General features: G+C 37.2%; 1 pseudogene; it reads left to right on the forward strand.

Annotated features, from left to right (window-relative positions):
• Positions 1–25,959, forward strand: part of LOC107873909 — a 45,120-nt pseudogene that overhangs the window by 2,945 nt on the left and 16,216 nt on the right.

Below are 25,959 nucleotides of genomic sequence, written 5' to 3' on the forward strand. Positions count from 1 at the left end.
TACTCTAAAAAGCGAAAGAAAACTTAAAATAAAAGCAATCAGCCCAAGAAGAAATTCAAGGAAAAGAGCTTCAATTGTGGCAAAATTGGATGCAAGTCTACAGATTGTCATGCCCCAAAGAAAGGGAAAAAAAGGACCAAGAAAAACTGGTTTATTCCAAGAAAGAAGCGGATGTTCTATGTGCTATGCTTTTTGAATGTAACTTGATGGAAAAATCCTGCGAATGGTGGATGGATTCCGGTGCCACCCACCATGTTTGTGCTAACAAGGAGTTATTTTTTATGTTCGCTCCAACTCAAGGAGAAGAAAATATATTCATGGAAAACTCTGCTACTGCAAAAGTAGAACGAATAGAAAAAGTGTGCTTCAAAATGACTTCAGGCAAAGTGCTGACACTCAACAATGTCTTGTATGTTTCGGAGTTAGGAAAGATCTTGATTTTTATTTCACTTCTAGAAAAAAATGAATTCAAATGTGTATTTGCTTTCGAAAAAACTGTACTTAGTAAAAGAGAAGTGTATGTAGAAAAAGGCTACCTCAATGAGGGCCTATTCAAAATGAAGGTAATGAATATTGAAATAAATAAAAGTTCAATTTCTTCTTACTTGCTTCAGTCTTACGATTGGTGACATGAACGATTAGGACATGTTAATTGTAAAAGATTATAAAAATTGATTAACTTTGCAATTTTATCAAACTTTGAGAGCAATAAATCAAAGTGTCATACATGTGCGGAATCAAAGTATGCTAAGCATCCGTATAAGTCTGTTGAAAGGAATTTAAAACCCTTAGATTTAATACACATTGACATTTGTGATATGAAGTCAACACTATCACGAGATGGAAAAATGTATTTCATAACTTTTATTGACAATTGCACTAGATATTGTTATGCTTACTTGCTAAATAGTAAGGATGAAGCAATACATGCATTTAGGCAATACAAAACTGAAGTTGAAAATCAGTTGGAGAAAAAGATCAAAACTATATGAAATGATAGGAGCGGAGAATTTAAATCTTCCTTCGTCAAAATATGTGTAGAGAATGGAATTGTCCATCAAACTATGGCCCCGTATTCACCTCAATCTAACAGAATTGCAGAAAGGAATAATCAAACTTTGAAGGAAATGATTAATGTCTTACTTATAAGTCCAGATTTACCGCAAAGCGTGTGGGGGAGGCTATTCTTACAACTAACTGTATATTCAATAGAGTTCCCCATAGTAAGACACAATCAATTTCTTAAAAAAAATGAAAAGAAAATGTCATGACCCAAGCCGAGGCCCTGGCCGCGATGAGCATCCCAAACCATGAAGGCCCGAGCGCCCCTTTCTATCTGGCAATCAGGAACACCATCATATACAATAAGAAAAAAATACAGAAAAAGTATTATAAAAGAATCATGGTAAACTTTTATTTTAAACTACTCAATACTGAAATGAGTTCGTAAAGATCAACGACATATAACTCTAGTCTGCGAAATCTCTACTGACTGAAAATAACCTCTGTCTGAAAACTTAGACAAGGCCCCCAATCGAACCATGAATCAAAATATAATAAAAATAGCAAGTTATAATCCAGACCTTCCGAAGTAAGAGAGGCTCACCAGCTGCAAACTTTTGACAAGTCAACCTACTACTTACTAGAACGCTGGGACTGCGTCTCAGAATTTTGAAATATAGGGGGTCAATATAGATGTACTGGTACGTAGAGCATCCAAAATAATGTAATTTTTTATATAACATAGGTGAGAGCAAGTCATAAAAATATAATACATGCATAGTTTAAAATCTCATGGGCTATCTCAAAAGTTCTTAAAACAATCTTGTCAATGCAACTCTATACTTTGTATTACTTCTGAGCTAGGTGGTATACCCTACATATCTGCTACCCCACCGGCTATATGGGTTCCTTCCTTAACTCGGCGGCCAATCCCTTAACCCAAGTTTGCCGAAAGAGTTAGAGTATCTGAATCTACTACGCCACAGGGTCGTCGCCAGTGTACAATAAAAATATACCCGTATTGGCAAAACACAATTTTAGGCAATGAATTTTATTGATTATGCCTTCTTCAAGTAACCACCTAACATCTGTTAAGTCCATTTTTATTCTGTTCTACACATGCATTCTTTTTAAATCAAATTCTGAAATTCTAAGCAAAAATCTGTATCTGAATTTCGTATTGTCATACCAAGACTTGCAAGTCATGTTTTCTGAGCCATAAAATTAATATCACAGTCTCTTCTTTCAAAATATAAAGTTTTGACCACCATACTTCAAGCAAGAAGATTCAAACGTCAAAATATTTATCAAGTTATGCAAAAATTACTTTTTTCAGCATTATATCAAATATGTGGTGGTCATGAAATTTGTGATAAAACATGCAATCTTCTTAGTAAACATCTTTAACCTTTAACACCAAGTTAAACACCCTGTCTTTGACTTAAATCCATAATCAAGTCATAAGCGAAATCAAGGCATTTATATTATGATCCCAACAATACATTTTGAATAAATCAAATCTTACAGAAAAGATGCTTGTAAACAAGAGAGGGATTTCTAATAGTTCGTGCTCTCAATTCATCATTCAAACTCTTCAAACACATAAATATATATATACATATATACATATATATATATATATATATATATATATATAAGATTCCAAATCAATTTGGGGAAAAGGCCTCAAGACCAAAACACTAATATCATTAAAGAATTCATAATGCAAAATTTTAGTGTAAATTCCAAAACCTATTCAAGAATTCATGATTTCAAAATGTTAAAAGTTGTTGAATAATTTTCTTATGCCTAAGTAGTTTTAGGAAAACCCCACGTACCTTAGATTACTTAGATTAAAGAGTAGAATACGGATCTTGATTTGTTTTTTTGGAAATCTTGGACTTATGAGTTTGATTCTTGATCTTGAAGGAACCCTAGTCTCCATCTTGTTCTTGAGAGTGGAGAGGATTGAGATGCTGAAAACTAATAAAATATGAATTATGATTCTTAGGGTATGATATAATTTAGTTGGGGAGGTTTCTAGGAAGGGAAACTACCAAAATACCTCGTTAAAAACGCACTTTTTGCTTGTTTCAGCCTCAACTGACACCTCTTAGTAAAATGGGCATAACTTCTTACTCCGATATTGGATTAATGCGAAACCAATGGTGTTGGAAAGAAGACTCAAAGACCTTTCATTTGATATATAACAATCCTTCTAATTTGCTATATACAAAAATTTATGGTCGATGGAATTTGACCCTGATCTGTGGCCAATCTGCTCCCAATCGGCTGAAGCAGATGCAACACAGATCAAACCAGTATAGTCTGCTCCTGATCTGCGGCCAATCAGCTCCCAACCTGCTGAACAGTTTAGTCTACTCCTGATCTGCGGCCAATCTACTGAAGCAGATGCAACACAGTTCAAGGCAGATCGGATGGAACACTACACTTTGCAAAGTCATAACTTTTTTCTGGAGTATCGGATTTAGGAAAAATTAGAGGAAAGCTACTTTGGAGACCTTTCATTTGATATGTAGTAGGCCCTCTAATTCATTGTCTAAAAGAAGCTTTGGTTGACGAAAGTTGATCCAAGTTGAAGTGTACACTAAAACTCAAAAATAGAATTGTTTTCAACTCGTCTTAGAGTTAGGGGATTGTTGTGACCTCAATTCATATTCAAAGGTTTTCCCACACTATAGAAGTGATCACCACACATATAAAAACAAGGAATAATTTAGTTTGGGTCTATACGTGTATGAACGATGGTCTAAATTCTATCCCGAAAGTACGGGGTATTACATTATCTCCCCCTTGGGATCATTCCTCCCCGAATGATGAGTAGGGACTTCTTGAATCTCTAAAAGTGTAAACTAAAGAACGTAATATTGATATAAATATTTTTCCTCAACATAAATATGCAAAGTCATCACACGATCTTCATTATAACCCTTAAGGAAATGGGTAATCACAAAACTTGAGATAACGAAACTTGACATCGACATGATCTTGGCATAAATAAGATTGGTACAAGACATAAGATAAGATTCTTGCAGGGCATAAGGATATTAGTATTTCCATATTACAAGATACAACGAAAAAACTTAAACTTAGTGACACCACTTGTCTATACTCCAACATTAAATAGCATACTTCACACTCGCCAACTTACGACTCCCTAATCACACATCTCGCCACAAGAATTTGAGTCCTACTTCTTAGTACAGTGATACGGGACAAATGGCCATCTTATCTTTTGATGACATCTTTAGAGGACAATATATAAAGGATCAAGACTAGGTCACAATGAGAAGAAGAGGGTATGCATCTTCAAAACTGAGGGGTACTCATGTTCTTTACAATGTTGATCCGAGAAGGAGTGTACACTCCGGAAAGGTGACCATTTGTGGGATACCGGGCTGCCTCATTGTGTTAAATGATAGGTACTATAGAAACTACATTGTTCCATCCATGGTTGATTACTTGGGGTTATTGGGTTATTTTGCGAGCCTTTACTTGTTCCATACTTCTTGGACAGGTTTAAGGTTACCGAGAGGCTAAAAGTTGTCTTCTCCCAATTTAATTACCATGAGGAGGTGTGGTATGATGTTTTTCCCATAAGCTATGGTCATGTGAGCTTGGGCGCCGATTGGTTTGCACAACATAATTTCCAAATATGCAAAATTGGCCTAACATTGTACGAGACCAATGGGGAAATTTCCTTGAGACGTACATTCTGCCCTGACCACAAAAAAAAGTTCCTACCTACTCCAATTCGAATTATTATGAGAGACAAAATATTGAGAGGAGTAAGGGAGTGAAAGGTGGTAATCCAAGAGTGGAAAAAGGAGAGATTGTGTTGAGCGAAGTGAGGAGATTACCACCAAACCGTGCTAACTTTTGTTGTCCTTCTATTTCTATGGACATTTCTGTAGGTACCAAAATGGCAAGCAAAGGCGACCAATGTCAAAAGGAAGTTGCTGCCCAAGCTTATGGAGGACCTTCACCTCACGGAAAGAAAGAGTCTTCTCAAGATCTTCAAGGTAAAATAGCTAACTCTTACACTTTAATGCATGTGAATGATAATTGTATGGCTAGTAATCCATTGAGTGTGAATATTAGCTTACTTATTTATCAGTCTAATGATTCCTTGCCTCTTGTTGATGATGTACATATTTTGAGTATGGATACACTAGTTGATCCTATTGATGACGAAATTTACTCCTCATGTGAGATCAATTTATGTCCACCTAGTGTTGAAGCCTATATGTTGAATGGAAGTGCATCATCTTGTGTAATGGGTGTTGATCAACTTGTTTGTGAAAACTATCCTCCACTTGAGTATGTGTGTTGTGCTTAATAGGACTCAAGTGAGTGAAGTATTTGAAAATGTTAGTCAACAAAGTGAGAATGGACCCGAGAGCTCTTCTTGGGTAATATTGTGTTTGAAACATCCTTGAAACTTGATATTGATCCTTTAGAGAGTGAGGAACTTGCTTGTTCCAAATCTGTCCATGAGGTAGATCACTCTCTTTTTAGGTATAATGTCTTATTTGAAATGATTTAAACACTCCTAACGAACCTAGTGGTGAAAATCATGGTATATCTTGCCTTAGAAGCTATAGCCTATATACTAACCCACAATGGTGTGACAACATTCCTCTTAAAGAGGGAAATCTCTTCTTGGAAGATGAGAGTACTCTTAAGGGTAAGGAATGTGTAGTTGCGGAAGCTACTTCTTCTTCTACTTTGTGTGATTTCATTGTTAAGAGTACTCGTGGTGATTATTGGGAAACTAGTAGTGAGTAAACCCATGAGAGCACCTTAGTAGACGTCGATTTGAGTGATGCCTTTCTCTACTCTCTATTTTTTTGGGATGATATATATGTTATTGTAGAGAGTATGTCATTTAGTTTCGGTGTAGACCACGGGAAAGGGAAGTGTTATCGAGACCCGTGTCTATGGCCACTTTTCCCATTTAACCCCGGTGCCAAATTTAGAAATGGTGATATTGATGCACCAATCTTGTTGCTTGGTCTACATGATAAGCAAAGTGTCACTCTTGATATATCCTATAACCAAATCCTTTGTACATCTTTTATTGAGTTTTTAATATTCCTTTCAAAGGATTCTTGGTTATATTGCAAATATGTGCAACCTTGGCGTGTTGAGATGACTTTTTATGTTAACCCTAACCCTCATTTCATGAGGATTTTGTATTTGTTTCTCCTCTCTTCGGTTTTGCAAGGTTTGGATTCGAGGTTGAATCCTTTTCAAGAAGGGGGGATGATATGGGACAAATGACCATCTTATCTTTTGATGACATCTTTGGAGGCCAACATATAGAGGCTCAAGACTTGGTCACCTCGAGAATACCAAAACATGCATGGAGGACCCGTTTTGAGCATAACTTAAAGCAATCTCGTGTGTGGAAGATTGCTTGGAGCATTTAAGATGGAGGACTCATGGTTTTATACCTTAATTAATGGCATTTTGGACATTACACATGGTGTATTTACACACCATGGCCGCACCTATCATTAAAGGCAAAGTGGTCTTTTTGTCTTCTTTTGTAATACACTATAAATAGGTCATTTTAGCTCATTTCTTGAGAGATTTTGAATGATTAATTGAAAGACATATTTTATTTCTTTTGAGAGTGTAACACCCTTAGTTGTAGGGATTGGAAAAGCTATTCTTAGCACAGGGCTTGGAAAATCCAATATTGATCTTTGCTTGGAAACGATAGATCTTGAGGTGAGTTCATTCCCTTGGTGGTCACCGTAAGAGTGTGGTTGTGATTGTTACATTCATTAGGGGTTAGTGTTGAAATACACTTGGTTCTTAATCTTGTCATAATCTTGGTGTGACTATCTATCTTTATTTTCTATGCAATTTCCCTTGTGTTTGGGTTGAATCCGTGACTTGTTTAATTGTATGTCATTGTTTCTATTTTGGTGTTAAAATACACCTTGTATCTTGTAATCCTTGTGTTGTTATTGTTAGCCGAAAGTTGCTCTCAAAGAGGTCCTTGGGTTCTAGTTGATTTGTGGACTGTTTTAAGTAGTTTTTGAGCCTTCTCTTGTCTTTCTCGTGTCATACAGCTATGTTGAAGCCTAACTCAGAGTAAAAAGGTGCTAACTTAAGCTACGGGACCTGTAATTTACATCCCTTTAAGAATATTTCTTCATCTTATCACTACCGTCAAACACACTCAAGATTTATTTTAGAGAGTACCAACCACATAGCACATAGGTTCATGTTTTCAGCAACCACAACATTCAAGCCTAATCATTACTACACCCATTACATGGATCTCTCCCCACTAAGACAAACAATTTCAATCACTCTCACAACTATTTTCATCACATTTCTCCTTTTTAGCTACTTCGCACAACAAAAGTTCATCTCCTTCTTTTCCCTTTCACCCATAACCTCAGCCCGAGAATCACATCAAATTTTTCACCTTCAACAAAATCTACTCCCATACCTAACACACTACTACGCTTCGACAACCACCATCATACTAATACATGGAGGGTCATTAAGGGACCCTAGCACGAGCATCATGAAAGAGAGTAACACTATTCGGCTATAACATATACTTATTGCACTACTCAAGGTAGGACATGAGTTGAAGATATGATACAATCACAGAGTGTTTCATATATGAAGTGTCTGGATCACAAGTGGAGAGTCGTTCTGGCATAAACTCAACATAGCATGAGTTCTTAAGACAACCACGGTGAGAAACATGAGAGCTTACATCACTAATCTTATAACATGAGTGTAGAATTCATGAAGTCGAAGATTTAGGCAAGGACTTCTACTCGAAGCTATCGTTTCTCATCTTCAAAGCTGATATAGTCATGAGTTCACACATCTTTATCATGTTGTCTAATCCTGACATAAAATAAATCATTCACATACAAAAATATAGCTTCTTAGAACCAGTCATGATTTGGGACATAAATTTATTGTTCATGAGCAACATCACATAGAGCTTGGATACTTAGAAAACTGGATCACCGAGGGACATTTATTTCTTCTAGTTTGGAAGTCAGGACATGTCATGAGTTACACAGAATGCTCAAACCTTAGAAATAGGTAGGACTTGGATACATAACATAAGGCATTAGTAAAGTGACCCATTATATTGAAGTAGGAGTAGTTTGCTTGAATAGGAATTGCTTCATCATGGTTCTTACTTGAAACCTGACACAACAAGAAAATTTGAGGACAACTTTAACTCATCATATCCCCCTTAGATCAAAGTTATAATACTAGACTTGTGGACATAACCTCTTATCAAATATATATCCATAACTCTCAACATAAGAGATATACCACCATACCCATAACCATTAAACTATCCCGAATAAACTATACTTTGAAGGTCTTGTTTTTTATAAATACTACTCTTTAACTTTTGCTTGCCTCTATAGACATCACCCTACAACCCATACTCACTTAAGCATACATATCCACATACCTTATCACAAAGGGGTACCAATATACACATGAACACGAATCCCCTCCATAATTTTTTTTTATACAAGGACACTAAATTCACTCTAGGTCATTCCCTTCAGATACACTAATCCAAACATCCTAAAAAACCTAAAGTCATCTATTTATTGCTAAAGTTATCATGTGAATACACATCCACACTTCTAGACACACAACACTTCATCTTTAATTCCTTAGAATACTTAGCATTACACCTCCAATTACGTAACAAGCAACTTAACAAAATTTGTAAAACTATACCAAAGACACATATTGCTCACCCATATTTCCTCAATTCAACTCTAAATAGTGCTATACAATAACTCCCCATACTTCACCATACCCTAAGATTCGAGAATGAAATATAGGTACACGTGACAATCACATCACACCTTATCTAACAACATGCTACCTCGGGGTTCAACTTATTCTTTTATACCTAAGCCCTTATCCATTTAATGATTCAAGCACAATTCATCATATATATATATATATAAGGGCTCATCGCTGGAAAATGTGTTTGCCGACACGAAATATTAGTACCAGGCTAAGTGATTTTGTGTACTTGACTTCATGTCATTCCCAAATTGGGACTATAGGTATGAGCCCGACCTAAGTGATCTTGGGCACTACCATTGGGTCGAGACACCATGCTTTGTGATCTTGTCTGTCTCTCCCTCACTTATACTCTAATCTCGGTGGAAACCGAGGTTAGATAGTTGGTGTAAATTATGTAGGGTATTCCACCTAGCTTAGTTGCATTTCATTGTTATTGAAAAACTATTGCATTATGCCCATGTGTTTTCAAATGATTTGATACAAAATTGATTTATAATGGCTCTCAAATATATTTTGTAAAAATATTATGTTTTGTTTTTATATCTCTGCGTGCTAGTACTTTTGTTCTGACCCCCTCCTCTTTCCAACCTCTCAAGTTCAGAGGCCCAGTCTAGGGGTCAAGAGAATCAGTAGATCATTCAGACAGAGTTGCAGAGATAGGAGGTGAGCCTTCTATGTTTCGGAAGGTCTTATGTCCTAGAGCCTTTTTATCTTATAATTACTTTTGGGGGTCTACTGGGGGCCTTGTCCCAGTTTATATACAGTTACTTGACTCAGTCATTGTTAGATATTTTCGCAGACAGGTTTTTAGAGGTTGATTGATGTTGGGGGAACTTTATTTCCCCGTTATTGTTTCTTTTCATCTTTATGACCACATTTCCAAATTATTTCTTTTCTTCCAAATTACTTTGATCTTACGAATTAGTTGCATAATTACCAAACAAATAGGGGTGTTTCGAGCCTTCATGGTTCGCAACGCTCGTCATGGCCAGGCCCTGCTTCGGGTCATGACAAATATGGTATCAAAGCACGATTCATAGTCCCAGGGTGTCTGTGAAATCGCATCAGGTAGAGTCTTATTTATGGGTGTGTAGCACGCTACACATAAGCAGGGGGCTACTAGGCGTTTAGGAAATATTTCCCTTCTTTGTGATTTAGTTCGTGCTTCAAAATCTGAACTCTCCCATAATCAATGATCACTTGTGTTTCAAAAACACAGTTATACCTCCACAATGTATCATTGATTAGAATGCTCAGGTAGATGAGGTCCGTCCCACCTATGGGATGCGGACCCATAATAGGGCTCACACTCTAAAATTTATCCCTACTCTAGGAGTCCCTCCAGTCCCAACCAGTCTGCCTTGGGCTCACGAACTAATGCCAACCATTCCCCAACTGCTTAGGGAAATATTTCAAATGCAGAATTTAGACGGTCTATTCATACGTTGACACAGTTAGTAGCTAACCAGGCTCAATGATCGGAAGATGTTGGGTCTGCATTTGTTACGTTTGAGGCTACAAGAGTCGGACTTTTAATGAAGATGAACCCACCTAAATTCACTGGCACAAAGGTGGAGGAAGATCCACAGGTGTTTGTGGATGAGATGGAAAAGATATTTAAGGTGATGCATGTGGATAAGGTTGAAGGGGTGGAGCTAGCAACCTATCAGCTTAATGATGTTAAAAATCAGTGGTATGCCCACTGGAAAGATGAAAAAGGTAAAAGTGCTGAGTCCATAGTTTAGGGCGAATTTTTGGAAGCTTTCCTTGATCGATTCTTTCCTTTGGAGTTGAGGGAGACCAAAGCTTAAGATTTTATGAATCTGAAGCAGGGGAGTATGATTGTCCAGGAGTACACTTTGAAGTTTAATAAACTAGCCTAATATGCACTAGAGTTGACTAGTAAAATGAGAGCCTGGATGAGGAAATTTGCATCTGGCCCTGCTGATAACCTGGTACTTGAGTGCCAGTAGGCTATGTTGAATAAGGAGTTAGACTTTGCTCGATTGACCATCTATATACAGCAGGTGGAAGAGAAGAAGAAAAAGATTGTTTAATCTAGAGAGAAAGACAGACAGGCTAAGAGAGCTAGATCTACGGACTAGTAACAGAGTCAGTCCCAGAGTTGTAACTGGGGTAATAAGTGGTTGAAGAATAAGAAGTTTTGGAATAATGCACAATTAGCAGCCAGCGCCCCAGCACCCAGACCACCAACAGACAGACAAACTCAGAGTTTTCAGACTCTTCATGGGTCCAAAGCTCTAGGTACACTGTCTCAGGATAGTGTGGCCCAGCAGCATCGTACTTATCCGCGGTGTGAGGTTTGTGGAAGGAATCATCCAGGGAAGTTCTGGTTTAAGGGGAGAAACTGCTATACTTGAGGCAAAGTGGGTCACCTTTAGAGAGATTATCCTTCTACTGGAGTAAATACGGGCGGGGGGGAGGGGGGTAGGGCTAAGTCCTAAGTTGCCTCCACAGCTCCTTTTCCTAAGGGTGCCCCTTCAGCTGCCGGAAGTGGTCGCAGTCGGTTATATTCTTTGTCTAACCTCCAGGAGGCGGAAGCTTCACCAGATATTGTCACCAGTATGTTACAAATCTTTTCTCATGATGTTTATGTATTGCTTGATCTCGGGTCTAGTTTATCTTATGTGACCCCTTATGTGGCTATCAGTTTCGGGTTTGAGCCCAAAGTTATTGTAGAACCCTTCTCTTTTTCTACTCCTGTAGGTGATTCTATTGTTGCTAGAAGGGTATATAGAAATTGTGTCATGTCTATTCATAGTAGGGAAACTATGGCAACCTTATAGAACTGGATATAATAGATTTTGATGCCATCCTTGGGATGGATTGGCTCTATTTGTGTTATGCCACCCATGATTGCAGAACCCGAAAGGTCACTTTTTCTTTCCCAAATGTGACACCAATTGTATGGGCAGGGAGTTCTGTGGAACCTAGAGGTCACTTTATCTCTTATCTTAGAGCTCGGAAACTTATCTCCAAAGGTTGTATGTATCATCTAATCCGAGTAAAAGATTTAAAAGTTGAAAACCTTCCTCTGCAGTCAGTTTCTGTAGTGAATGAATTCCCAGAAGTCTTTCCTGAAGATCTCCCAGGGATACCCTCGATAGGGAGATAGATTTTGGTATTGATGTATTGCTAGACACTCGTCATATTTCTATTCCGCCATATAGAATGGCTCTCGCTGAACTAAAGGAGTTAAAGGAACAGCTTGTAGACTTTCTAGACAAAGATCTTATTCGTCCTACTATTTCCTTATGGGGTGCACTTGTGCTCCTCGTGCGAAAGAAGGATGGGTCCCTTTGGATGTGCATAGACTACCGTCAATTGAATAATGTCACGATTAAAAATAAAAATCCTCTTCCTAGGATTAACGACCTTTTTGACCAGCTTTGGGGTGCCAAGTGTTTTTCAAAAATAGACCTTCATTCAGGTTACCATCAGTTGAAAGTTAGGGAGTCAGACATACCCAAGACAGCCTTCCGAACTCAATATGGTCAGTACGATTTCTAGTCATGTCCTTTGGGTTGACTAACGCCCCAACAGCCTTCATGGATCTTATGAATAGAGTTTTCTGTCAATTTCTTGACTTGTTTGTCATTGTAATTATTGATGATATTCTGATCTACTCTAAGAGTAAAGAGGATCATGCCAATCACCTCTAAATTATCCTTCAGACCCTGAAGGATCATCAACTGTATGCCAAATTTTCTAAGTGTGAATTCTGGTTAGATGCTATTGCCTTCCTGGGGCATATTGTGTCCAGTGACGGGATAAGAATGGATCCCCAGAAAGTTAAAGCAGTGAGAAAATGGCCCAGACCCACGACTCTAACTGATATTCAGAGCTTCTTGGGTTTGGCAAGGTATTACAGAAGGTTCGTAGAGAGTTTTTCATCCATACCTACTCCACTTACTAAACTGACTCAGAAAAAATGAAGTTTGTATGGTCTGACTTGTATGAAAATAGTTTTGATAAATTGAAGGACAAGCTGACTACTACTCCTGTTTTGACCCTTCCCGAGGGTGTATATGATTTTATGGTTTATTGTGATGCGTCCCGTGTGGGACTTGGTTGTGTATTGATGTAGTTTGGTGAGGTCATAGATTATGCATCTAGGCAGTTAAAGTTGCAGGAACGCAATTACCCCACTCATGACTTGGAGTTAGAAGCCGTGGTGTTTGTACTTAGAATCTAGAGGCACTATCTCTATGGAGTGCATGTCGATATTTATATTGACCATAAGAGTTTACAGTATGTTTTCTCACAGAAAGAATTAAACCTAAGACAGAGGCGTTGGATGGAGCTTTTGAAAGACTATGATATGAGTCTGCATTACCATCCAGGCAAGGAAAATATTGTAGCCGACGCCCTCAGTAGGTTCTCTATGGGCAGCCTTTCTCATGCAGAAGAAGGAAAGGAAGAGATGGTGAAGGATATTCACTGCCTTGCAAATATAGCATTACAACTCTTAGATTCTGAAGATGGAGGGGTGGTTATTCATGAGTTAGCTAAGTCATCTCTTTGTGTTGAAGTTAAGGAGAAGCAGGTTAAAGATCCCATCTTGATGTAAATCAAGAAATATGTGGATCAACAAAAGGTTATGTCGTTTGAAATTGGTGGCAATGGTATACTGAGATTTCAGGGTAGGTTGTGCATTCCGAATGTTGATGGGCTATAGGAAAGAATCCTTAATGAGGTACACACTTCGAGGTATGTCATTCACTTAGGCTTTACTAAGATGTACCATGATCTGAAAACCCTGTATTGGTGGAATAACATGAAATATGATATAGCTGATTTTGTGTCCAAGTGTTTGAACTGTCAACAATTGAAGGTAGAACACATAAGGCCAGGTGGTACTTCCCAAGAGATAGCCCTATCTTTATGCAAGTGGGAGATGATACACATGGACTTCATTACAGGACTTCCGAGATCCCGAAAACAGTATGATTCTATATGGGTGATTGTAGATCGGTTGACCAAGTCAACCCACTTTTTGCTTATGAGGACTAACTATTCGGGAGAGGTTTATGCTAAGATTTACATTGAGGAGATAGTTCGATTGCATGGGGCACCAGTGTCCATTATATTTGATTGGTAGATCCTTTCAGAAAGTTTTAGGTACACAAGTGAATTTGAGCACAGCTCTCTACCCTCAGACGGATAGGCAAGCCGAGCATACCATTCAGACCCTCGAAGATATGTTGAGGGCATGCGTCATTGATTTCAAAGGTAGTTGGGTAGATCACCTGCCACAGATTGAATTTGCTTATAATAATAGTTACCATGCCAGCATCAAAATGGCTCCTTTTGAGACTTTGTATGGGAGGAGATGTAGGTCTCCGATAGGATGGTATGAAGTGGGGGAGACTCAGTTTTATGGGCCTTATCTTGTTCATCAAGCGATGGAGAAAGTGAAGATCATTAGAGAATGACTCAAGACTACTCAGAGTCGTCAAAAGCCCTATGCCGATGTTCGGAGAAGAGAATTAGAGTTTGAAATTAGTGATTGGGTGTTTCTCAAGGTTTCTCCTATGAAAGGAGTTATGCAGTTTGGAAAAAGGGGTAAATTGACCCTTGTTATGTAGAGCCATATCAGATTTCGAAAAAGATTCGTACAACTGCATATGAGTTAGAGTTAGAGATCATTCTATGGTATTGCCAGTAGAAGGTATCAAAGTGACAAACTCCTTGTCTTACAAAGAAGAGCCCGTTGAAATTTTAGATCGCCAAGTTCGAAAGCTGAGGAGAAAAGAGATAGCCTCAATAAAGGTACTGTGGAGGAATCAAAAAGTCGAAAAAACAACTTGGGAGTCAGAAGGTGACATGAGAATTAGATATTCCAATTTATTTATTTTGATGGAGGAGGAGACAGAAGGTACTATTCCTATCTTATCTGTCCTATTCCTTTATTATGCTTGAAATCGTGTCTGTCTGTGTCCCACATCATCATTCGGGGACGAATGATCCTAAAGGGGGGATAATGTAACGCCCCACAATTTGGGCTACAATATAGACCATGATTTTAATGCGTTGTTAATACCAAAGACATAAAATCCTATGCCAATATGGCATGTTAATTATTGCTTAGTATGTGAATCCACTCAAGCTTGAATTTATACCATATAGGTCCTTCAACTCAAGGACGAGTTGAAACTATTTCAATTGATTAAGTTTTAGTGGATGTTGTAAAGTGTGTCAGCTTCCATCGACCATAACTCTCTGTATATATCGAATTAGCAAGCCAACTATGTGTCAAATGATAGGTATTCGATTTAGCTTTCCAACGATACCAATTTGGATAAAATCCGACACCCGAGCAAGAAGTTATGGCCTTTCAAAGTGATAAGCGTCGCCTAACCAATCGCCCATGGCCACTAGAAAGCATAGGCAATAGCCTAGGCGGTGCCTATGTAAATATAGGAGATAGCCTAGGTGCTGCCTATGTGAACATAGGCAATGGGATGGGCGGCGCCTATATAAAGAATTGTAGTGACTTAAACACTCCGTGTTGGGGACAAAATGGTCCTTTTCCACCCTTACTTAGCCCTAAAACACGAAATTTAGTTCCAAGGACACCAAAATACATATTCATTCATCAAAAGTGCTCAAAGATTCTCCTTAGGCTTTCAAAATAAAAACCCAAATAGTTCAAGATTTGACCGTAGGTTTTCAAAGACAATTACATATTTGGAATCACCAATCCGCAAGCTTCAAGAAAAATCTATTATCCTGGAAATAGAGTTACGTGGGGTTATCCAAAAATCTCATGAGTGTAGTTTTTATGAGCATGACTGCTTTTAAATGGGGGTTTTCAATCAAATGCTAATATCTTTCTTTTAATATGATTTCTATGTTATTTACGTTATGTCATGGGAATTATTTGCCTATATACTTCAATGGGTGAAACCATGCATATGTGATTTGAGATTTCCCATGGAAGTTTGATAAATATCAATGATAAATTGCTTTCAAATTCCCATGATGATGTCTTGATACCCCATATCATATTGTGATCAACAAAAAATAGTATGAATTTGAAATAAATATTGTTCACTACTTGTAAATGATGAAGCACCTTGGTTTTTACATGGTTATGCATATGTGGAAGTGATATTGAGGACTTGCAACTTGGGTATGACGATACCCTACAAAACATGATATGTTATTGAATCAGAAGAAATTTGAATGCATTGATTTTACATGAGAAAGATGTATGCATGAAGAAGGCATTTGAGATGTAAGGGCTCATCGCTTGAAAACATGTTTGCTGACATGGAATATTGGTACCAGGCTATGTGATATTGTGTACTTGACTTTATTTCATTCCCAAATTTGGACAACAGGTTGGAGCCCAGGCTAAGTTATCTTGGGCACTACCATTGGGTCGAGACACCATGCTATGTGATCTTCAGTGTCTCTTCCTCACTTATACTGTAATCTCGATGGTGTAGTTGGTGTAAATTATGTAGGGTAGTCCACCTAGCTCAGTTGAATTTCATTGTTGTTGAGAAACTATTGCATTATGCCCATGTGTTTTCAAATGATTTGATATGAAATTGCTTTATAATGGCTCTCAACGATATTTTGTAAAAATATTATGTTTTGTTTTGATATCTGTGTGTGCCAGTACTTTTGTACCGACCCCCTCCCCTTTCCAACCTCTCAGGTTCAAAGGCCCTATCTAGGAGTCAAGAAAATCAGTAGATCGAGTTGCAGAGACAAGTGGTGAGCCTTCTATGTTTCGGAAGGTCTTATGTTCTGCAGTCTTTTTATCTTATAATTAGTTTTGGGGGTCTACTAGGGGCCTTGTCCCAGTTTATATACAATTACTTGACTCTGTCATTGTTAGATATTTTTGCAGACAGTTGTTTAGAGGTTGATTGATGTTGGGGGAACTTTATTTCCCCCTTATCGTTTCGTTTCATATTTATGACAATGTTTCATAATTATTGCGATTCTTCCCCATTACATTTATCTTATGAATTAGGTGCATGATTACTAGACAGATAGGGGTGTTTCGGGTGTTCATGGTTCGAAATGCTCGTCACGGCCAGACCCTGGTTTGGGTCATGACTAGAATCAATACACCTTGAAGCACAAACGGACTCTTCTCCAGTCCTTGCATGATTTATAATCTTTTATGACTCAATCAAGAAAGGACCACATCATGTGGATTATAAGCTTTTGTACTTAATTACTTTGAAAAATGAGGCATATCTAAGAATATCAGAGTAAGAAAAAAATTGAGATAACTTTATTTTCATATGGACGACACCATAGCACAACCTAGAGTATGAAAAAGGAACATTCTGACTCGATAGCACCAACTAGAACATGAATAAAGAGAAACATTCCTAAATGCCTTGTAGACTCCTACTTATAAGTGTGTTGCACTACACACCCATAAACAGGACTCTACCCAATGCGATTTCACAGAAACTCTGGGACCATGAACCATGTTCTGATACCAAGTTTGTCACAATCCGAGCTGGGGCCCTGGATGAGACGAGCATCCCAAACTATGAAGGCCCGGGCGCCCCTTTCTATCTGGCAATCATGAACACATTCATATAAAATAAGAAATAAATATGAAAAAGGTATTATAACGGAATCATGGTCAACTTTTATTTTAAACTACTCAATACTGAAATGAGTTTGTAAAGATCAACAACATCTAACTCAGTCTGCAAAATCTCTACTGACTAAAAATAACCTCGCTCTGAAGACTGGGACAAGGCCCCTAATCGGACCATGAATAAAAATAAATAACAATAGCAAGTTCTTATCTAGGACTTCCGAAGTAAGGGAGGCTCACTAGCTGCAAACTTCTGACAAGTCAACCTACTCTTAATTGAACTCCAGGATTGTGTCTCAAAATCCTAAAATATAGGGGGTCAATAAAGATGTACTGGTACGTAGAGTAAATCAAAATAATGTAATTTTATATATAACATAGGTGAGAGGAAGTCATAAAAATATCATGCATACATAGTTTAAAATCTCATTGGCCATCTCAAAAGATCTTAAAATAGTCTTATCAATGTAACTTTATACTTTGTATTACTTCTAAGCTAGGTGGTATACCCTACATATCTGCTACCCCACGGGCTATATGGGATCTGCCCTTAACTTGGTGGCCAAGTCCCCAACCCAAGTTTTCATCAAGAGTTGGAGTATATGAATCTACTATGCCACAGGGTCGTCGCTAGCGTACAATAATAATATACTCATATTGGCAAAATAAGGTTTCGAGAAATGAGTTTAATGGATCATGCCTTCTTCGGGTAAACACCTAACATCTGTTAGGCCCATTTTTAGTCTGGTCTAACCATGCATTCTTTTTAAATCAAATTCTGAAATTCTAAGCAAAAATCTATATCTTTAGTCTATTCTAAATCAGCCATGGCATTATCTGAATTTGGTATCGTCATATCAAGACTTGTAAGTCATGTTCTATGAGCCATAAAATATCATATCATAATCTTTTTCTTTCAAAATATAAAGTTTGGACCACCATAGTTCAAACAATTCAAGAAGATTCAGACTTCAAAACATTTATCAAGTTATGCAAAGATTACTCTTTTTAGCATTTCAACAAATATGTGGTGGTCATGAAATTTGTGACAAAACATGCAATCTTCTTAGTAAACATCTTTAAACTTTAACACAAAGTAAAACACCCTCTCTTTGAGTCAAATCCATCATCAATCCATAACCAAAATCAAGGCATTTATATTATGATCCCAACGATACATTTCGAATAAATCAAATCTTACGAAAACAAGAGTCTTGTAAACAGGAGAGGGATTTCTAATTGTTCATTCTCTCAATTCATCATTCAAACACACACACATATATATATAAGATTTCAAATCAATTTGGGGAAAAGGCCTCAAGATCAACACACTAATATCATTAAAGAATTCATAATGCAAAATTTTAGTGTAAATTCCAAAACCCCTTCAGAAATTAATGATTTCAAAATGTTAAAAGTTGTTGAATAATTTTCTTATGCACAAGTAGTTTTAGGAAAACCCCACGTACCTTAGATTACTTAGATTAAGGAGTAGAATACGGATCTTGATTTGTTTCTTCGAAATCTTGGACTTATGAGTTTGATTCTTGATCTTGAAGGAACCTTAGTCTCCATCTTGTTCTTGAGAGTGTAGAGGATTGAGATGTTAAAAACTAATAAAATATGGATTATGATGCTTAGGGTATGATATAATTTCGTTTGGGAGATTTTTAGGAAGGTAAAGTACCAAAATACCCCGCTAAAAATGCACTTTTTGCGTGTTTACGCCTCAACTGACACCTCTTAGTAAAATGAGCATAACTTTCTACTCTGATATCAGATTAATGCGATACCTATGGCGTTGAAAAGAAGACTCAAAGAAATTTCATTTGATATATAGAAATCCTCATAATTCTTTATATACACAAAGTTATAGTTGATGGAACTTGATCCTAATCTGTGGCCAATCTGCTCCCAATCTGCTGAAGCAGATGCAACATAGATCAAACCAGTGTAGTCTACTCCTAACCTGTGGCCAATCTATTGAAGAAAACACAACACAGATCAAACCAGTATAGTCTGCTCCTAATCTGCGGCCAATTTTCTGCCTATCTGCTGAAGCAGATGCAACACAGATCAAGGCAGATTAGATGGAACACTCCATTTTGCAAAGTCATAACTTTTCGCTCGGGTATCGGATTTAGGCAAAATTGGTACTGCTGGAAAGCTACTTCGAAGAACTTTCATTTGATATATAGCAGTCCCTATAATTCATTGTATATAATAATCTTTGGTCAATGAAATTGACCCTATTTGAAGTGTCCACTAAAACTTAATCGATAAAATTGTTTTCAACTCGTCTTAGAGTTAGGGGATTCTTGAGACCTCAATTCATATTCAAAGGTTTCCCATACTATAGAAGAGATCACCACACATATACTAACAAGGAATCATTTAGTTCAGGTCTATATGTGTAGGAACGATGGTCTAAATTCTAGCCCAAAAGTATGGGGTGTTATAGGAAAGAAATCCAACTTGAAATATTTTAAAGTGTGGGGGTGTCTAGCGAAGGTCCAAGTTCCTATGCCTAAAACGGTTAAGATAGGACCTAAGAAGGTGGATTGTGTGTTCATAGGATATGCTAAAAGTAGTAAAGCATGTCGATTTTTGGTTCATAAATCCGAACATCCGGATATTAGACATGTACAGTCTAGCGGGTGTGTAAAAGAACTCTAGATGAAACAAGTGAGAATGTACATAATGATGAGAATCCAAGACATAGTACACGTCAAAGAATGTCAACTTCATTTGGATCAGGTTTTATAATATTTCTCTTAGAAAATGAGCCACAAATGCTTAAAAACAGAGATGTCATCATTAGAATCATCCTTTTGGAAAGAGGCATTTAATCATGAGATTGATTTAATATTAAGAAACCATACATGAAAGTTGGTTGATCTTCCTTCAGGAAATAAACCTTTAGGTTCTAAATGGATCTTCAAAAAGAAAATAAAAGCAAATGGTACTATTCACAAGTATAGGGCAAGACTTGTAGTAAAAGGCTTCAAATAAAAAGAAGGCCTTGATTAATTTGATACATACTCACCAGTGACAATACCAACGTCGATTCGAATGTTAATTGCCTTAGCTGCGGTATATGATCTTGGCAAACGGGTTTAAGATAAATGAATGTTATAAGTGTGTCTACATTAAAGACACCCTAAATCAGCAAGTCATTCTTTGTTTATATGTGGATGATATGTTGATCATTAGCAGAGACATTTCTGACATAAATGATATAAAACGAATGGTTGAGAGAAAGTTTGATATGAAAGACCTTAAAGTTGCGGATGTGATTTTAGGAATAAGAATCCATAGAACTCCACAATGGTTGGCATTGTCACAGTCTCATTATATCAAAAAGGTACTTGACAAGTTCAAGTATATAGAATTCAGTAATGCCAAAACTCCATTAGATGTGAGCTTTTCACTTCGAAAGAATGAAGGTGAAAACGACTCACAATTGGAGTACGCAACAGTATTGAGATTTTTAATGTATATAATGAATTGTACCCCACCAAACATAGCATGCGCTATTAGTAAGTTAAGTCAGTACATGAGTAATCCCAATAAAACTCATTGGATGGCAACGCAAAGAGTTTTGGGGTATCTTAAATACCGTTAAGACTATGTTTGCATTATAATAAATATCCCATAGTACTTGAAGAATATTGTGATGCAAATTGGATCACCGGATCGAACAAAGTAAAATCCACAAGTGGATATGTATTTACTATCGATGGAGGAGCGGTCTCTTGAAAATCGTCCAAACGTACATGTATTGCTCACTCTACAATGGAATCTAAATTTATCGCATTGGATAAAGCTGATGAAGAAGAAGAATGGCTTCAGAATTTCTAAGAAGATATTTCTTATTAGCCCAAATCAGTGGCACCAGTATGTATACACTATGATAGCTAAGCGACAATAGGTAGGACCGGGAGCATGTTGTACAATAGTAAATCTCGTCACATAAGATACAGACATAGTACCATTAGAGAACTTCTCTCTAGTGGAATTATCACTATTGACTACGTAAATTCAAAGGATAATGTGTCAGATCCACTTACAAAAGGCCTATCTAGAGAAGAAGTAGAAAGGAATGGGTTTAAGACCTAGGAAAAGTCAACATGGTGGTAACTCTACCTAGCAGATTGGAGATCCCGAGAGCTAGGGTCAAAGTGATCAAACAAAGTTGTGTCTGACAGGTTCAACATTCTCAATACACCAACCCATTTTCATAATGTAGACAATTTATAGTAAACAAGGATAAGACTTAAGGTGAAAAGTCTTTAAATGATTATCTAAATTTGGCAGATTTTACCAAATAGTTTAATCTACAAGATTGAACATTTACAAATCACTTATGTAAGGGAGAAGTGGAAGACGCTTCAAGAAAAATGATAATAAAGGTCTATTCTCTAAGCTCTCATGAAATCAGGATATATTCATGGATGAAAAGAACAAAATCGTGAGAAATATAAACAGTAAAAGGCTGGTTGTGTTACATGTGTTGTATAAGTGTACATTAAAGATCGACGGTTCAAAGATATCAAATTTACCGATTGACCAAGTGCATCTGATGCATGTTCACTACAAAAAGTTCAAAGAGAAACCTACTTTTCCAGATGCAATCAGTCTTTGCTAAATGATCGCATACTTGTCGGTAAGTTCTTCAAAATATAGCCATTCCGCATTCATGTAGGGATCTTTGGGTTCAATTTGTGTGTGTGAATGAAAAATGGAGGAAAAAATAGTGAAGGAAAATAGAGTAACCAAAATGAAAAGTGTACTCTTATATTGGAAAGTTCACTAATTCTCCCACATTGGTGGGAGAAGGGAACTTGTAAGTGTTTATACTGAGGAACACCAACTCTACATGGATAGTAAGGCCAGAACAAGGTTGTGCCTCGCGCTGTCATTCGACTCGTCTTCGGCTTCGGATTTATCAATCGATGAGATCTATCTTTTTAGACGAATTTTATTTGACACTTATTTTACAAGTGAAAAATTTAATCCAAAAATCTGATATAACTATTTTTCTCCAAGTGCGGGTGCATTTTGGCCGCCATGCAAATGTATACGCAACGCATCACGAAGGGATGCGACACTTCAAGGGAAAAGGCACACTATTTTACGCTATTGGACGATCTGCGCACGCAATTCAATGACCTGCGGATGAATGTGTAGCACAGATGCTCACTGGAATTCGGACAATGTCTCCTGCGGCCACAGTTAAGGCACAGTTCCAGCACAGACTGGGTGCAGGTGACGTGACTGTACTAAAAAAGGTGCCTTTCTGCTGAACCAATGCATTCTTTCTGAAAGGACACATTAAAGGCTATAAAAACCTGATATATTACCCAGGTATAAACATGAATTTTGACATCAAAAACACTCTTCTTCTATACAAAAACTCTGCGTGATCATTATGATATTGAGTGAGTTCGATGAATCCAACAATTTGAGGTATCGCTATTGTCAGATTTAAAGTCATTTTATCTTGGGAGGAAGATTTCATAACCTCGGGTACAATGAGGGGAATTATTCCTTAAGGACACTCCATGAAGTCGGGGGACTTGGCTTTACATTTCTAGTTCATTTCATTTTTGAAATATAACAAACTTCTTGGATAGATTATCTTGTGTTGAAGGTGTTAAGGAACTTCATAAGTTCTCTTGTCTTAGACTTGAACTTGTATCAAAGTTGTTGTTGCATATATACTGATTCTTGTACCCGAAAATATTGAAAATAACACTTAGGTCACAGGTTCGAGCCTCGAGCCATGCAAACTAAGCCTTGTATTGGTATTTAAACAGAGAAGGATAGAGGGGCGGACCGATTATTCTCAAATTTTAAAGCTACGGTCGGTTTAAGTGCTGGCCCTAGGGGAATTTCTAAAAATTTCAATTTTTAGGTGAGATAGATTGCACAGTTCAAGTTGGTATGAAAACCATACTCGTTCCCACTCTTGATTTAACCAATGTTAATCCCCCATCCTATATTGTACATGCACCAAATATCCAATTTTGGACGCGCAATAGGGTATTGTATGGGCCACTCTGGTTCATACAATGGGCAAACTACAGTTTTTATCCAATGTACATTGCTCTTTTATTAGTTGTTGCCGTTTACCCAGCATTAGCTATGCCTCTTCTTGTTTTTGATGGTTATAGTAATCTCATAATATGTAGCTACATACTTTAAATAAACCTTGGTTTTGAAGAAGATGTCTATATCTATGAATTTGCAGCGAAACTACAAAAAATGTGCTGATTACCACTTTATATTTACACCTAAAGCATAGAGAGCATGATAGGTATACCTCTAAGCTTCCTGCGTTCAACTCAAGAATTCTGCTTTCTGGTCCTGCAGGTTTGTTGCTTTCTCAGTAATCATTTAACTTATTTTGAATTGTTATTAGTTATTTCATTTCTGTCACTAGAGTGTTTCGTAGATATTAATCTAAGGGTACTGATCAGTTCAGCTTTTGTTTTCCAGGATCGAAAATATATCAAGAGATGCTGATGAAGGCACTTGATCGTTATTATGGGGCTAAACTGATTATTCTTGATAGCCAAGATTATTTGGGTGTAAGATAACATTACTAATTATATTTTTTAAGAACATTACAAAATTACAACTTATTTTTCCTTTTTTGTTGTTCTTGACCCCCCCTTGAAGTACTACTAGTACCCCTAGCATTTATGATGCACTTCTCTATAAGTGCACTTTGGTAGTTATTAAAGGGGCTGCGGAAATTTTCTGCGCCTTTTGAGTTACAAAGGGAAAAGATCTATAGAGGAGCTATGGACTATTGAGGGATGCAAGGGGAATCTTTTTTTCTTGTTTTTTTAGTGTGCGTATTGGCGGCGGTGGGCGTTGCGATGATGATTTTGCATGTCATCTTATTTCTCAGAGTTGCTGTCTTTTCAACTAAATCTAGAATCATTGGACTATTAAAATCTTTCGTATCTGTTTCTGGACTTGGTTATGTCCTTGGTCGTGTACTGTTCTTACATTTTTTATTTATGTGGTTAGATGCAAATCATGGATATATTACCATATCGTTCAGGGGCTATCAGCGAAGGCTGCTGAGACAATGAAAGAGTGATATAGTGCAGACAAAATCGCAAGAAAATTGAAGCAAATTCTTGGGGACCTAGTTGACTTGACCGAAGGCAGTGAACCATCATCTAGCCAAACTGCTAATACTAACTCTTTGGATGGGGCATCGAAAAACACCGTCTTTATGGCAGGTATTGTCGGCCTTTTGGTTAGTCCAATTTGAATAATGAGATAAGCATCCAGTACTCTCCCCACCCCCCCCCACCCCCAACCTATGGCCAATTTTGCTACAATACACTCCAACTTCACAGGAGTCCTATTACCCCCTAAACTCAATTCAGCATATTTTTTGTCACCCTTTTGTGCTGACGTGGAACCTTTATTACATAAAATGGGGCCTACATCAAAGGTGCCACGTCAGCTAAAAAGGTTGAAATGATTATGCTAAAATTTTGTTAGGGGATCCCATGAAGTTGCAGTGTGTCGTTGCAATTTTGGTCATCGTTCAAGGGGTACTAGATGTTTTACTCTTTTTGAATATCAAGGAATTACATTTTTTTCCTTCAGCCTTTTCTTTTTACTAATAACTATTTTTGAAAATGTTTAGGTGTTAGGGCAGGTTTGTTGGTTCTACTTTTGATGCACAACGCTCAACTCCTGTCAGGTAAAATTCTAATTTTCTTAGAAATCCAATACCAACTCTTTTATACTTTTAAATGATCTGTACCTTCTTATGTTTGAACAAATTTCGGATGTTATTTTGTGATAGTCTGTTTGTCATCTTTTCCCTTTCAATTTTGGCTTTCCGGTTTCTCATAAATGTAAATAATCATTCTTGAGGCATATCTCTTAATGTCATCCATGGAACTAAGTTATACAAAAAAAAAAAAAAAAAAGAATCATTCTTGATACATATGCAAGTAACTATATGGTTTAACGATAATTCGAGTAATAGACGGGCATGTGATCTTATTGAAAATGAGTATATATGTTCATATCATCCCCTTTGGGGTGTGGGAGTTGGGGGGAGACATAAAAGATGGAAAATGAGTACAGAGAAAGCTACTAGGTCCGCTAAGAGTCTAAGACATTTGCTCCAATAAACAACGACTTAGCTTGTTTATTCAGTTATTTCCAAGAGTAAATATTTCTCCCTCCGTCTCAATTTATGTGACACTCTTTTCTTTTTAGCTAGACCAAAAAGAATGACACCTTCTATATTTAGTCCTCCCTCCGTTTCGATCTGTTTGCCTTAGTTTCTTTTTTGTTTTGTTTCAAAAAGAATGTGTTTTTCCTAATTTGGCAACTCTTTAATTTAAACATCTCTCATGACGCGTTAAGATCACAAAATTAAAGAGCAATATAAGCAAATTATACATAATTTAGTTTAAGATTACTTTCTTGGATTCTGTGTCAAGTCAAACTATGAAAAAACAAATTTT

The sequence above is a fragment of the Capsicum annuum genome, chromosome 6, assembly GCF_002878395.1.
Source record: "Capsicum annuum cultivar UCD-10X-F1 chromosome 6, UCD10Xv1.1, whole genome shotgun sequence".
Lineage (NCBI taxonomy): Eukaryota > Viridiplantae > Streptophyta > Magnoliopsida > Solanales > Solanaceae > Capsicum > Capsicum annuum.